Source organism: Myotis davidii, unplaced genomic scaffold, assembly GCF_000327345.1.
Source record: "Myotis davidii unplaced genomic scaffold, ASM32734v1 scaffold506, whole genome shotgun sequence".
In the NCBI taxonomy this organism is placed as follows: domain Eukaryota; kingdom Metazoa; phylum Chordata; class Mammalia; order Chiroptera; family Vespertilionidae; genus Myotis; species Myotis davidii.
The window spans coordinates 486,538-500,669 of NW_006297140.1; the positions used below are offsets into that span (position 1 = coordinate 486,538).

The 14,132-nt window shown below is 37.0% G+C and overlaps 1 protein-coding gene across 3 annotated transcripts in view; it reads right to left on the bottom strand.

Moving 5' to 3' along the window:
• Positions 1 to 14,132, bottom strand: part of SLC16A7 (solute carrier family 16 (monocarboxylate transporter), member 7) — a 137,878-nt gene that overhangs the window by 91,195 nt on the left and 32,551 nt on the right. The window lies entirely within an intron of this gene.

Sequence of the window (14,132 nt, forward strand, 5' to 3'; positions counted from 1 at the left end):
GACACTAAAGCAGGAGATTCCTAAGATAGATGGAACTCCTCTGATGACTGATTTTGATGGAATTCCTGCATAGCCTTGCCTGGCCTGTCCTGGATATTCATTAGTTATCTTTGGGAAAATAAACTATTGTTATTATCGAGTTGTCAAAGCCCAGGTTGTTGTATAAACATCACAAATTGAACTCAGTGGGAAAGTTAGTTTTTAGATTATTTTCAGCTTCCTAATGCAGTTTCATGCAGCAAATGGGTTAGAAAACTACACACAGAGAGATTTTTGTTCCATGTAAATAACTCTGATAGAGATATCTACAGCTTAAATAGTCTGCTCCAATCCTCCCAGTTACCCTTTGATAAGACTAACATGTCCATTTTACAGAACAGGAAACTCTTAGCCTGGAGAAGCCAAGTTCTCAGGGTTACAGAATTTTGAGGGCAGGAGACAATATTTCAACCTCGATTTTGCTGAACCTTTCCACAATGACCATTCATTTAGAAGAAAGACATCTTGTTCATGAAAAGACCCTGAATGCATGCATTAGTAACTAATGGGTGGTTGGACTATCTGATGTATTAAAACACTTCCATTGCTAAACTTTGATGACTTTTATAAGGAATTTTACTTGCAGCTCTAGCTGGTTTGGCTCAGTGGATAGAGTGTCCATCTGCGGACTGAAGGGTCCTGAGTTCGATTCTGGTCAAGGGCACATGCCTGGGTTGTGGGCTTGATCCCTGTCTGCAAGGGGCTTGCAGGAGGCAGCCGATCAATGATTCTGTCTTATCATTGATGTTTCTATCTCTATCCTTTTCCCTTCCTCTCTAAAATCAATAAAAATATATTTTTTTAAAAAGCACTTGCAAAATACTGTATTTTCATATAAATCCCTTTATTTATTTATTTTTTCATATAAGCCACCATTCCTTTTCAGATATTGTGGGACAGGTACATCTACAGACCCAATTTAAATTTCTTAATTTGTGTTACAGTAGCAATCAAAGTGCTCAGGTAAGATTTTGTTGCTTTTAAATATCATTAGCAGGAATCTGTCCTAGTAATCAAAAGATGATGATATATAAATCCTGAACACTAAATATTAAATCATTACAGTGCAATGCTTTGAATAAGAGAAACATTAGAAAAAGATGTCTGTCAATATGTACTAATATCAAGTTTAGAATTTTTTAAAGAAAATATTATCAAGCAAGGACACAAAACCAGAGGCATAAATCTCATTAATTTTATGCACATCTTACATTGAATGACCACGTATGTGTATCAGCCCAATACCTACAGAGCTTTGGACAGTGCCAGCCCCACTTAGCTCAAACATTACTGTGGCTGAGTCAGGTCATGTCATTATTTGGAATCAAAACAGCAAAACACCTATAAATCAAAGCTCCATTTAAAATCTGAAGCCAACTAATTCCACTGATGCCTCTTGATTCTATTGCTGTCAAACCCTAAACAAACTGTTTCCTCTAATCACCAGTCTTTCTCAATATCATCCTCCTAGTATGTGGGGTTTTTTTCCCCATTCAGATCATATTTTCCACCCTACCACATCACTGTTGATGTCCTTCCTAACATTTTCCATTGTATCCTTTGGAGCCACCCCCTCCCTGCCTTTTTTTTTTTTTTAAATGAACAACTTCCTTATTCCTAACCTGAAAATTATTTTGTCTCTGCATTCTTTCTTCTTTGAGGATCTGACTTAAATAAAATCCTCTTGAATGAATGCAAATTCCATACCTTCGTGGCCAGAACAGAGGCTCAGCATAGTCCATTTCCGATCTGTGGCTTTTGTATTATTACTACTTCAACTCATCAGGGGGCGGGGGGATATTTTCTTAAGTTCATTTCACCAAGCTATCTCACCTGAATACTGAGACTCATCAGCTTTCAGGTCTTTTCTTCAAAATACATTTCTCTTCACTCTAAAGTCCAACCATAATCAACATTTATAATCAATACCCATGCATTACAATGAATAAGCTAGCCAGAGAATCCATGATCTCCAAACCACTCTTGTTTCAGTAACTCCCATCTCTTGAACCTTACGACTTCTGAAAGGTGCCATCATTGAACTCCTAAACATTGATATTCTATTTCCCAATTAGTTTTCTATCTTTTTTGCAGCCTTAAAACTATTATTCTATCAATCCTATTCCAAGATTTCCTTGAAACCTTTCACTTCCTTGACACATCTTCTCCCAAACTTTTAGCCCTTTTCTAACCTCAGTTTTTCCCTGCTCAGCTGCAACATTGGATCTTTATTCAAATTCCAGTTCTCCCACGTACTTCTTGGTAAAATACCTTGAAAAAATTACTTAACTGGATCCTCAATTTTTTAAAATGTTTGTATTGATAGAGAGAGAGAGAGAGAGGAGGGAGAAACATCAATGCGAGAGAGAAACCTTGATCGACTGCATCCTGCAACCCCCCTAGAGGGGATTGAGCCTACAACCCAGGCATGTGTTCTGACTGGAAATCGAGCCCAAGGACTTTTTGGTGCATTGGACAATGCTCAACCAACTGAACCACACTGGTCAGGGTTGCGGGCCCAATTTTTAAAACTAAGAATAATACATAGACCTCATAAGAAAGAAGGGGATAAATGTGACAATGTACCTACAACATCAATGCAAGAGAGAAACCTTGATCGGCTGCATCCTGCAACCCCCTAGTGGGGATTGAGCCTACAACCCAGGCATGTGTTCTGACTGGAAATCGAGCCCAAGGACTTTTTGGTGCATTGGACAATGCTCAACCAACTGAACCACACTGGTCAGGGTTGCGGGCCCAATTTTTAAAACTAAGAATAATACATAGACCTCATAAGAAAGAAGGGGATAAATGTGACAATGTACCTACTATACTAAGTTCCTAACACATTCTAAGTACTTAGTCAACATTAATGTCACCTGTAATAACCAACATTCTCAAGATATACCTTTATCTTCCTGCAAAAAGAAGTCTGAAACTTCCAAACTCAGAATGGACCTTACAACTATAGTACTGAGTAGAATCAGAAAAAAAAATGGATTACCTGCACAGATTGATGCCATTGCACATTCACAGATTTCAATTTCAGCATGACCTTCAATGCCTCACCAGGAATCTTTTCTCACATCTCCTGGTATCTTCTTGTCCTTTCCATTACAATTCTAACCATGTTTCCCTCTCCTCAAGTTCCCTAACAACCCCCATTCATTACCTGTAGTTAACCTGACCTCTTGTTCACAGAGAAAAGAAAAGCCATCAGAACAGACATGAAGTCTCCCAATATCTTGTTGTTACCTGTACACATTTCTATATCTCTATTAATCCTTCATTCAATTCCTCCTCCCCTAGTAGTGGAGATAAACTTCCTAGTCACCAAATAGACCCTCACTCGCTTTGTGATAATTTCTCCTTGACATTTGTGATTTTGCCATCAGACCCTTTCCCTTTCATTTTCCTCTAATGTCAGTTCTTCCCTTGCAACATATAGTCTAACAACACTGAATTCATTTGTATCCAGCTCATTCCATGTTATTTCATACTTTCATGTCTTTACTGCTTTACTAGATATCCATGCCTATCAAGAAATCCTCTTCTCATTTTTCTATTAGACAAGCTCCTATTTATTCCTCAGGAGTTCCTCCTTAATCTTAAGAGTTCCTCCTTTGTGAGAGTATACACAAGGAAGACATAAGGGCAAGGATGATAAGAAGTACTGATGCAGTCCTGATCAGTTTGGCTCAGTGGATAGAGCGTCAGACTACGGACTAAAGGGTCCCAGGTTCGATTCCAGTCAAGGAATTGGTTGCGGGCACATCCACAGTAAGGTGTGTGCAGGAGGCAGCTGATCAGTGTTTCTCTTTCATTGATGATTCTAACTCTATCCTTCTCCCTTCCTCTCTGTAAAAAATCAATAAAATATATTTTTTAAAAAAAGAAGAATTGATGCAGTGAGGATGTTCAGGAAAGGCGTTAGATAAAAGGGAAGCCTCACAATATCAAGTTGATAGATGATGAGGCTCAATTATGATATCAGACTTCTTGATTAACTTCTATCTTTCATATACATTTATGTTTATTGAAAGCATTTCAACTGCTCCCTGAAAGTAAAGAAATAGAATCTGAAGCCTTTCAGATTTTCAGATAATTACAAAAAAATCCCCAACTGTCAGGAAATCACCAGTTTTCCATCTGTTTATGAAGAAATTTTGAAAGGGGAGAGGGGGAAAATGAGTCAAGTTTTAACGCACATTTGCTTGCAGGAAAATCAAACTAGAGTAAACAGAGATTATTTATTTTTCTGCAATTTTCACGAATTCCTTTTGTACCAGTTACTTATAATATCATTATAATACAAGCCTGAGGTAACTTCTGAAACTGAAATTTAGGCTTTTATAACCTTTGAACTACAATAAAGCCGGAACCTAGATTGTAATTAACATCTGGTAAAGTTTTACATCGTTTTGCTTTGTTTTTTCGTGTTTGTTTGTTTTTTAAGATTTTTTTGGTTGTTTTATTTTGATCATCCAGCTTTATTACATTCTAAATGACACACATTCTCCTGTTTGGCTGCTATTTATATTTTATGCTAAATATTACCTAAATATTCAAACTTATCAAATACTCAATATTTCCAGTACAAAATCACCCACATGCTCAGAGTTGCAAGAGGAGAGAGACTGCTCTCTAAAGGGCAGTGTCTTCATCATCTCCATGGATATTTATTGCATTTTTAACAGATGTACCTCATTGCTGAGGTAGTCTCAAAGTCACCTTCCAAAGCTGAAATAAAAAGCTGAAAATTTGGCCACAATTTTCTTCAGTTCACTAAAATTTCTTCTGTTCTGTGGAAAGGCTGCTGGAAGGCCAATGTTTTCAAAAGGTTCAGCTTAATTACACTGATGTGGTCCCACTTATCTAAAGCTATTTTGAGCATCTTCTTGGGTTACAGTTAGCTATATTACAAATCTAATTAGACTTGCCCACAGGAAAGAAAGTACACGTAGACCCTGCTCTGTAATGTACTTAATAAAAGGCACTATATTTTCCTTCATAGCATTTATGAAAATTGTTATTATACAGGTCCTTATATTTGTAATGCCTGTCTATAAATTTCACAAGGGCGTGGTTGTATATGCAATACCTAGCACAGAGCTTAGAAGGCCAACAAATGTTTGACACATGAATGAATGGATGACCATGTGAGCTACAACTAAATTTATATACATTTATGCTTGTCACTTTACATTCATGCTGAAAAAGTAAACATATTTCAGAAACTTACTGAGACAGAGTATAGTGTAGAATAACAAAGCATTGATTTGCAAATCAAAAGAAATAAATTGAATGCCAGATCTGGTATTTAAGGTGGATTAAACTCTCTAACACTGTTTTCTTGTCTGTAAAATGTAAACAGAGGTAAATATTAAAGATAGTGCATACAAAAGTATGCAATTCAGTCCAAAGCATGAAGTAAGGTAACTTCACGTATCAATATTTTATATAGCTTTTAAGTGTATTATACTAATTCAAATTATCCCAGTCTTTAAAACTGACAAAACATCTATTTTGAGCATATGTGGACAGTAATAATTTATGGCATTAAAATGAATTTTCTAACAGCTTTGTGCCTGTTTTCCTAAATATTATAAGCTGTTTAAACAAATTACTTTTAATTACTTTCATCACTTTACTCTGTACATGATTTTCAAATTCTTCAGAACTATTCTTGAATCTGTCTCAATTGGTCTCCATAACCACAATCTTAATTCATGATTAGTACAATTCTCTGGCCTAGATTGTATGCTCTTCCTCAATGAACTTTCATTTCATTATCACCTTTCTAGTCCATAACTTCAATCACTATGAAATGGAAAGAGTAGTTGTCTCTGAAATGTGTCTCCCTTCTGGATTGTACTTTCGAATAATCGGGTCCAATTTCAATCCACATCATTCATTCATCCATGTATTCACTGAGCACCATTTATGTTCTGATTTGAATGTTTGTGTTCCCAAAATTCATATGTTGAAAACCTAATGTCTCAGATAATGGTATTAGGAAGTAGGGCGTGGTGCTCAGGAATGGGCTTGGTGGCTTATAAAAGAGGTTCCAGAAAGCTACCTTGCCTATTCCACCACATGAGGACACACGAGAAATCTGTGACTTAAAAGAAGACCCTCATCTGGCTATGCTGGCACTCTTCTCAGATCCGCAGCCTCCAGAACTGTGAAAAACACACTTCTGTTGTTTATAAGCTTCCCAGGCTGTAGTATTTTGTTATAGCCGCCTGAACAAAGACAATCTATGACCAGACACTGTGTTAGGTTGTAGAGTTACAAAGCTGATCACAGCCCGGCTGGTGTGGCTCAGCAGTGGAGAGTCAACCCAGGGACCAAAAGGTTGCTGGGTCAATTCCCAGGCCAGGCACATGCCCAGGTTGTGGACTCGATCCCCAGCAGGGGCCATGCAGGAGCAGCCAATCGATGATGTTCCTCTCTCATTGATGTTTCTATCTCTATATCCCTCTCTGTTTCTCTCTGTGTAAAAATCAATAAAAACATTTTTTAAAAAATAGGTGAGATCATAAAGGAGGTGCAAAAGAATATGTTTTTTTAAAAAAGATGATCACAATGAGGTCTCCAGTATCAAAGAGCTCATAATCTAATTAGGGGATACAAACCTAGAAATAGGTAATTTTGAAAAATGTAGTAAAGTAAGTAAAATAATTAAGTGTGTGGCTTTTTGAAAACACGGAGAAAGAGTATCTAACCAGCCTGGGGTAAGCAAAGGACAGTGACAGAATTTTAGAAAAAGCAATGCTTCTTAAAGATCAGGAGGAGTCAATGGATGAAAAGGACAGGAAGGTCATTCCAAGTCCGAGGGTCAATATGAAGCACAGAAACCAATGACTGTGCATGCATACAGACAGCAAGTCTATTTACTTATTTATTTATTTTAATTGGATTTATTGGAGTGACATTTGTTAATAAAATTACAGGTCTCAGGTGTACAATTCTACAATATGTCATCTGTATATCGTACTGTGCTTGCCATCCCCAGTCAAGTCTCCCTCCATCACCATTTATCCCCCACCCACCCTCTTCTGCCTCCCTCTACCCCATTTCCCACTGGTGACAATTTATTTTTGAAACTATTGTTACATCAATTCACAAAGTATGTCTGCAGCATACAAATATGTAGGAAAGGTTTTATTTAAGATTGTGTTTAAATTAAAATGAATTGACAATACAATTTTTTTAAATCTGTAAATTCAAATACTTTTCTCTTAACACCATTAAAAACAATATTAGGAAACATCTGCTTTGCTAGATTTCTTTTTTTTAAAATATATTTTATTGATTTTTTTACAGAGAGGAAGGGAGAGAGATAGAGAGTTAGAAAAATCGATGAAAGAGAAACATCGACCAGCTGCCTCCTGCACATCTCCCACAGGAGATGTGCCTGCCCAGGTACATGCCCTTGACCGGAATCGAACCTGGGACCCCCCAGTCCGCAGGCCGACGCTCTATCCACTGAGCCAAACTGGTCTTGGCTGCTTTGCTAGATTTCATTCAGTGTTTCAGGTCATATGGATCCAGTATTGATATTCCAAAATGGTCGAGTATCAACTTTACTGTGTCTTCTCACCAAAGACAACCTCAAAACTGCCTTGTTCATTACATCAAGAAGAGACCACAGCTGACACACAATCAATAATGGTTCATTAAGCCCTAGGTTGTAGAAAAGCATGAGAATTGACTCCCTCTTTTCAGAAACGGAAAAAGTAAGATCAAGTGATACCTGATAACGTCAGTGTCTCTCCCCAAATCAGAAATATCCGTGCTAAAATGACTCCCTTGAATGTTTAAAAGTAAAAAAGTCATAAAGACAAGATTTTAAAAAAACAACATAGTCCAGCAGTTGAGCATCGACCCAGGAAGCCAGAGGCTGCAGGAACAATTCCCGATCAGGGCACATGCCTGGGTTGTGGGCTCGATTTCCTGTGGGGAACATGTAGGAGGCAGCCAATCGATATTTATCTTTCATCAATGTTTCTATCTCTCTAACCCTCTCTCTTTCTCTCTCTCTCTAAAAAAGTCAATTAAAACATATTTTAAAAAAACATAACAACAACAAAGATTAACTCTATTTCTATTCTGGCACATATATATTAATAGCCCTAGAAACTATTGCACAATTTTAGAATAAATTTGGACCCATCAAAAAATATTCACTTATTAATGCAAAAACTAGTTTTGTGTTCCATGAGGACAGGGACTTCATTTTTGTTCATCACACTTTCAACATCTCAAGCAAAGTAAGTTCTAAGAACTACTTTTGAATGAATGTATGAATTAATTAATACCATGTATAAGACTAGACTCAGGAGAATTTGGCAGCAAATTAATACACAACATCTCTGCCCTGGCAGGAGATACAAATTAAATTAAAATACAAATTAAAAGAATTGATTTGTATGAAGTAAATTAGAAAAGAAGCAGCCCAGCCAACATGGCTCAGTGGTTGAGCATCGATCTATGAACCAGGAGCTCTCAGTTTGCTTTCTGGTAAGGACGCATGTCCGGTTGTGGGCTCGATCCCTAGTTTGGGGTGTGCAGGAGGCAGCTGATGAATGATTCTCTCTCATCATTGATGCTTCTGTCCCTCTCCTTCTCCCTTCTTCTCTGAAATCAATAAAAATATATTTGAAAAATAAGCATAGGAATAAAGGGAGAGGTAAATGGCTCCTTAAACTAATGTGTTTAAGGAAGGCCTCTGTGGGGGCAGGATAGAGACTTACCTAGGTAAGGACTATGTGTGTGCTATGTCATATAGTTCTCACTACAGGGTATCCTGGCAGCTATCATATCTCCAATTTATAGACAAAAAAGTTCAAGTTAAAACATTTAATACAAGATTCATTTTGCCCCGCTGGTGTGGCTCAGCTGATTGAGCATAGTTCCATGCACTGAGAGGCTTCTGGTTCGATTTCGGGTCAGGGCACATGCCCTGGTTACAGGCCCGGCCCCAGACTTCCCATATGGGGTGAGCAGGAGGCAACTGATCGATGTTTCTTTCTCTCATCAATGTTACTCTCTCTCTCTCTCTCTTCCTTTCCCTTCCACTCTCTCTAAAATGTCCATGGAAGCACTAAATTCTATAAAAATGCTGTATTCAATACTTTGTTCAATTAGAAACCTTTTAGCCATCTCAAATTACTCATATAAGTCATTTTTCATACATGCAGTTCCTCTCAAAATGCCTGTATATTATTTTACAGGTTCCTGAGGGAACTTTGCTTAAGCACCAAAATGTTCTCTTTACATTTTTGGAAAAGACATTTAGAACGCCAGTCTCTTTATTAGGCCACCAAGATGAAAGGTATTTTCAGTTGTTAATACATGGCAGCACTGGTTTCTGATAGGGGCTGCCAATGACTTTCATTATGCCTGTCAATCAAACGGTAGAAAGGAAAAATAAAATCATTGAAAAAAATCCTACACACTACAAACAGTTGGCATGGGTGGTATGAATCCTCCTGTTATTTGGGTAGATAGAATTCAAAGGTATTTTAGGAAAAGCACTACTTTTTTTTTTTTTCCTTCAGAATTTCAATCACTTAATTTCACAAAACAAAAATAACAATCACATGTTTGGAAAAGGAAAATTATAAAATATTTTTTTTTTCTGTCAGAGTATGGAGTTCAAGTTAACATAAGATTTCATTTCAAATGACAAAAGGCACATTCACCAAAATTTAGAGAAAATATTTAAGTTGAAATCATGAAACTCCCCTCAAAAATCAACGATGCAATACAAAGAGTAAATCACAAATTTCCTCGTCTTTTTTGTTTCTCACAACATTCCCGAGTTTCCTTACAAACATTTAAACGAGGCAGAAGGCTGAGAAATAGGTCAACATCGGTTAAAGTTGCTTCAAGTAGGACTGTAATTGCAAACCCATGATGATGCAGTGAAAATGACTGTCATTTTTTATGGGCGATATTGCTCTTCATTACATCATTTTGGTTACACAGAATGGTTTCAATTCCCTATCACAAGAGTTCTGTGTTGTAGTTTTATGTTTGCTTTCTTGCTTATACACAGTAATATCTGTGAGAACATTAACCTGTTCCCTTCCTCAGCTAATTATTGGTGGGAAAGGAAGCAAAGGCAGAGTCAGACATTGTTGAGCATACTCAGCTGGGAAGCAGAGGGTGGTTTGCTTCACCAGGAAGCTACAACTTCACACCCCAAGGAACCTCAGCATAGCCCCTCCAAGGGGATTAACACCCTCCCCTCCCCCACAACCGGTGCCAGATTGTGTAGGGGGCCAGGGGAAAGCAGAGGGAGAGGTAAGAACATGAGCGAGAAAGTCAAAATGGGGCAGGGGGAGGTGCTGGACCATAGAGGCCTGTCAGTCTAACCTGGGGAAAAGATCATTGGCTAGGGATGGACCCCACGAGAAGCCCGCAGCAGTTTGGGAAGCTGATTGGCTATTTTGAAAGAGCTCCTGGTTCCTCCCAAGCCAGAGAATATAAAATTCCAGGTGGACAAAGAACTCTCTGTTCCCTGGCTTGAGACCTGAACTTGCCCTGTCCACTCATGTTCTCTCTCCATAGCCGCATGGCCCTAGAAGCCGCGTGGCCACTGGCCCTGCAGACCCCACACCCAGGCTCCAGCAGGAGCCCCGGTACAGCCGCAAAGCAATGGATTGGAGCAGGAACACAAGCTAAGTCAGCCAGCTGCTCCACTGAACTAAGTTTTAACACTGAACAGAATCTCTGGACATTGGCTCTTTCTGGCTCTGATTTTTCCACAGCGAGAGGGATGGATATAGGACATTGGGGAACTTCTTTAATTTTGCTTCCTGAATGAATTTTGCCACCAGACCTCATCTTCTCTTGTAGGTCCTCCAAAATGCTTTCCTCGTGACAGCGCAAGGACCCCCTTCCACCAGCAACAATAAGAGGAGGAATAAGACAGGGGCAAAACAATGCACTGCTCTGTACTAAACAAAAATTGGCAGAGCAACTAAAGACTAATTCCCAGAATAGAGCACAATAAAACCAAAGAAGGATGGTAGCAATTATGAGAGCATTTTGAAAAATTCGCTTTCAACTCCCGAATCGAGTCTTGGAATTGCTAAAAATCTTTAGAAAATAAAATCAACGTATTTTTGAAAGGCTTCAAGGTCAAAGTCCAAGAGCCCACAAGGTTATAAAGTTTGTTCATGTATGTATTACTGAGTTGATAGTTCCTGATGATAAAAACTGGATAGACTTGCAAGCTATTAAGTCCATATTTGATGCTAAAATAATAATCAACTATTCTAATTCAGGTCATGTCCAACAACCACGGTATAATGTGCCTCGGGTATTAATAGAAAAGGTACAGGAATATGTAATAACTCATCAGGACACATGAAAATACCAATACTGGTCCTATAATTTCATATTCATTAAATACTAAATATTATGTTTCCTATGTTAATTATAACCAAACAAAGCTATCAGAGATCCCAGTACACTTTTTAAGAAAAATGTAAAAATTTTTTCTGGAAGATTATCATGGAAAAGGTTTTAGTTTTTATACTTAATGGGCTGGAGAATATCTTTAGGAAATGTTTAAATCTAAGATATCTAATAATTACTTGTAGCATATTTAATAACTAAGAGTCAGGATCTGTCTATTCTTAGGTCAACCACTAATAAGCTTTGTGAACCTTGGAAAATTAAGTTAACCTCTGAAAATCAAAGTTCCTTAATTTCTAAAATAGGAATATCTCCTATTTTACTAAAAGAATAAAATAATATACTGTACTGCCTTTGGATAGCTTAACATTTGCATGACACATAGCATTATTAATTATATTTTTTCCTGAAACAACGTGACTAAGCCATTGGAATACAACAGAAAAGACAGTATTGTTAAAAACTTTATTTTTACTCTGGACAAGACCCAAAAAATAAATAAATAAATAAAAACTTTATTTTTAAAATTCTTCCTCTGTCTAGAACAAGGGTCCTCAAACTTTTTAAACAGGGGGACAGTTCACTGTCCCTCAGACCGTTGGAGGGCCGGACTATAGTTTAAAAAAAAACTATGAACAAATTCCTATGCACACTGCACATATCTTATTTTGAAGTAAAAACAAAAACAAAACAGGAACAAATACAATATTTGTATTTGCATGTGGCCCGCGGGCCGTAGTTTGAGGACCCCTGGTCTAGAATGTAGTTCATATAAAATAAGGAACACAAGATGAGAAAATAATGGCACAGTAAAAAAAAAAAAAAAGGCAATGACCATGACAGCAGCTTTTATTTATAGGGAACTGTTAAGAACAAAAGAGGAAGAGAAAACAAAAAGAGAATTATAAGAGCAGAGAGGCCACAAGGAGGTAAAGAGGTGAAATAGCTAGTCACCATAAAATATCAGATTATTATTATATTCAAAATAGTTGTGGGGGATGGGGGGAGAATTCAATTGTCCCAAGGTTCATTCTGTTAGTGTCCTTTGAGCCCTAGGCATGTGTTCAAGATACTACAGAACTGAGATTAACAATTTGTGGGATCCTAAGTTTATGTACTTTTTAGTAAAAAAATTTAACTATTTGTGACACATTTCTTTCTATGTCTTCCCTTGTGCACACAGAAAGAGCCAGGCAGGAGCAATTTTATTAAGGGCAATCTAAGGCTGAAATAAAAACCCTCTACCATGCCGCGAAAGACTAGATTTACAACTGAGTGGTGTGACTTCAATACTCAAAAGGTGGAAGCTGACCGTGTTTAATCATTATGGTCTCCATTTTCCATAAAGAAATGAGCAAAAATAGTCCATGGTACTTAGTGGTACACAACCACATTGGAAATAGGAACAAAATTTTCCAAGTTATTCAGAATTAGGAATTAGTTTCTCTTCGTCTACATACTATCTGAAAAATAGCATGTCAAGTCTATATGCTGGGAGAGTAACATTGATTAACACAATGTGTCTGGCAATGCATGAAAGCTGAAATCTCTGATCTTAAATTTATATAATCAAACGCATAATCATCATCCAATGTACATACTACCTGGTAAATTCACCAAACATGGAGGCCATTAGACCAACGAGGATCTAATGCCACCACGACCTACCTAAGCAAAGCAAAATCTAAACCTGTAAATGCCTCAAGGTTACTATATCAACAAGCTAAGGACAGCCGATCACAAACAGTCAATTAGGCTTTAAGCTACAGCCATTCAATAATTTCTTTACTTGGCTTGTCTTTTCTCTATAAGATTTTACCCAAGCACCAATCCTGGAGCACTCCTACCCACTTCTAGTTTTGCATGGCCCAATTCAAATAGATTTTTGCTCAAATAAACTCTTCAAATTCATAATATGCCTCATTTTACCTTTTCACATGTCTCTCAGCTGAATTTGCTTACCACCCCTATATTTATATAGTAACAATATCCAATAATAAATTACCCTTTTGCACACATATTTTTGTCACCAAATAAAGAGAAAAACAGCCTGAATATTCTGTAGAGTAACTTAATCAGTAAAGGCCTGAAAAACTTTTGTTCTATACTAGAAAAAAGAGGATAATTTAATCTCAAATTTCAATGGTCAAAATTTTCAAGATTAAATGTTTTCTCTTTGATTGTTTCTTGACATTATTAATGCTGGCAAAAAGTAAGTTCATCTGAGGAGAAAAAGAAGTGCTTGTGTTTACTGTCTTGTGAATATCATAATTCTTATACAGATGTTAATTTAAACCTACATCATTCGCTCATGGTCATTAAGCTTCATTTATTTGGAGACTGTTTAATCAATTTTTAATAGAAATAAATAAATAAATAAACCCAAGGGAAATAAAACTCACATTCAGCTTACCCTACACAACTATTTCAAAGAAAGAGCTATTTAATTGACGTTTGTGAAGTAACTATTTATATTTAATATGTATTGAAAATAAAAATACTTCTAAGTGTTTACTTAAGATTAATTTTTACTGAGTAATACTGATTTCTAGTATGTCATCAGTAATATATGCAAATAAACTAGAATAAGGATATTTGAGTGGTAAAGAGTTTCAAAGTACAGTATAGAGCCTTTCTACCTCTTAAATGGGAAGTATGGT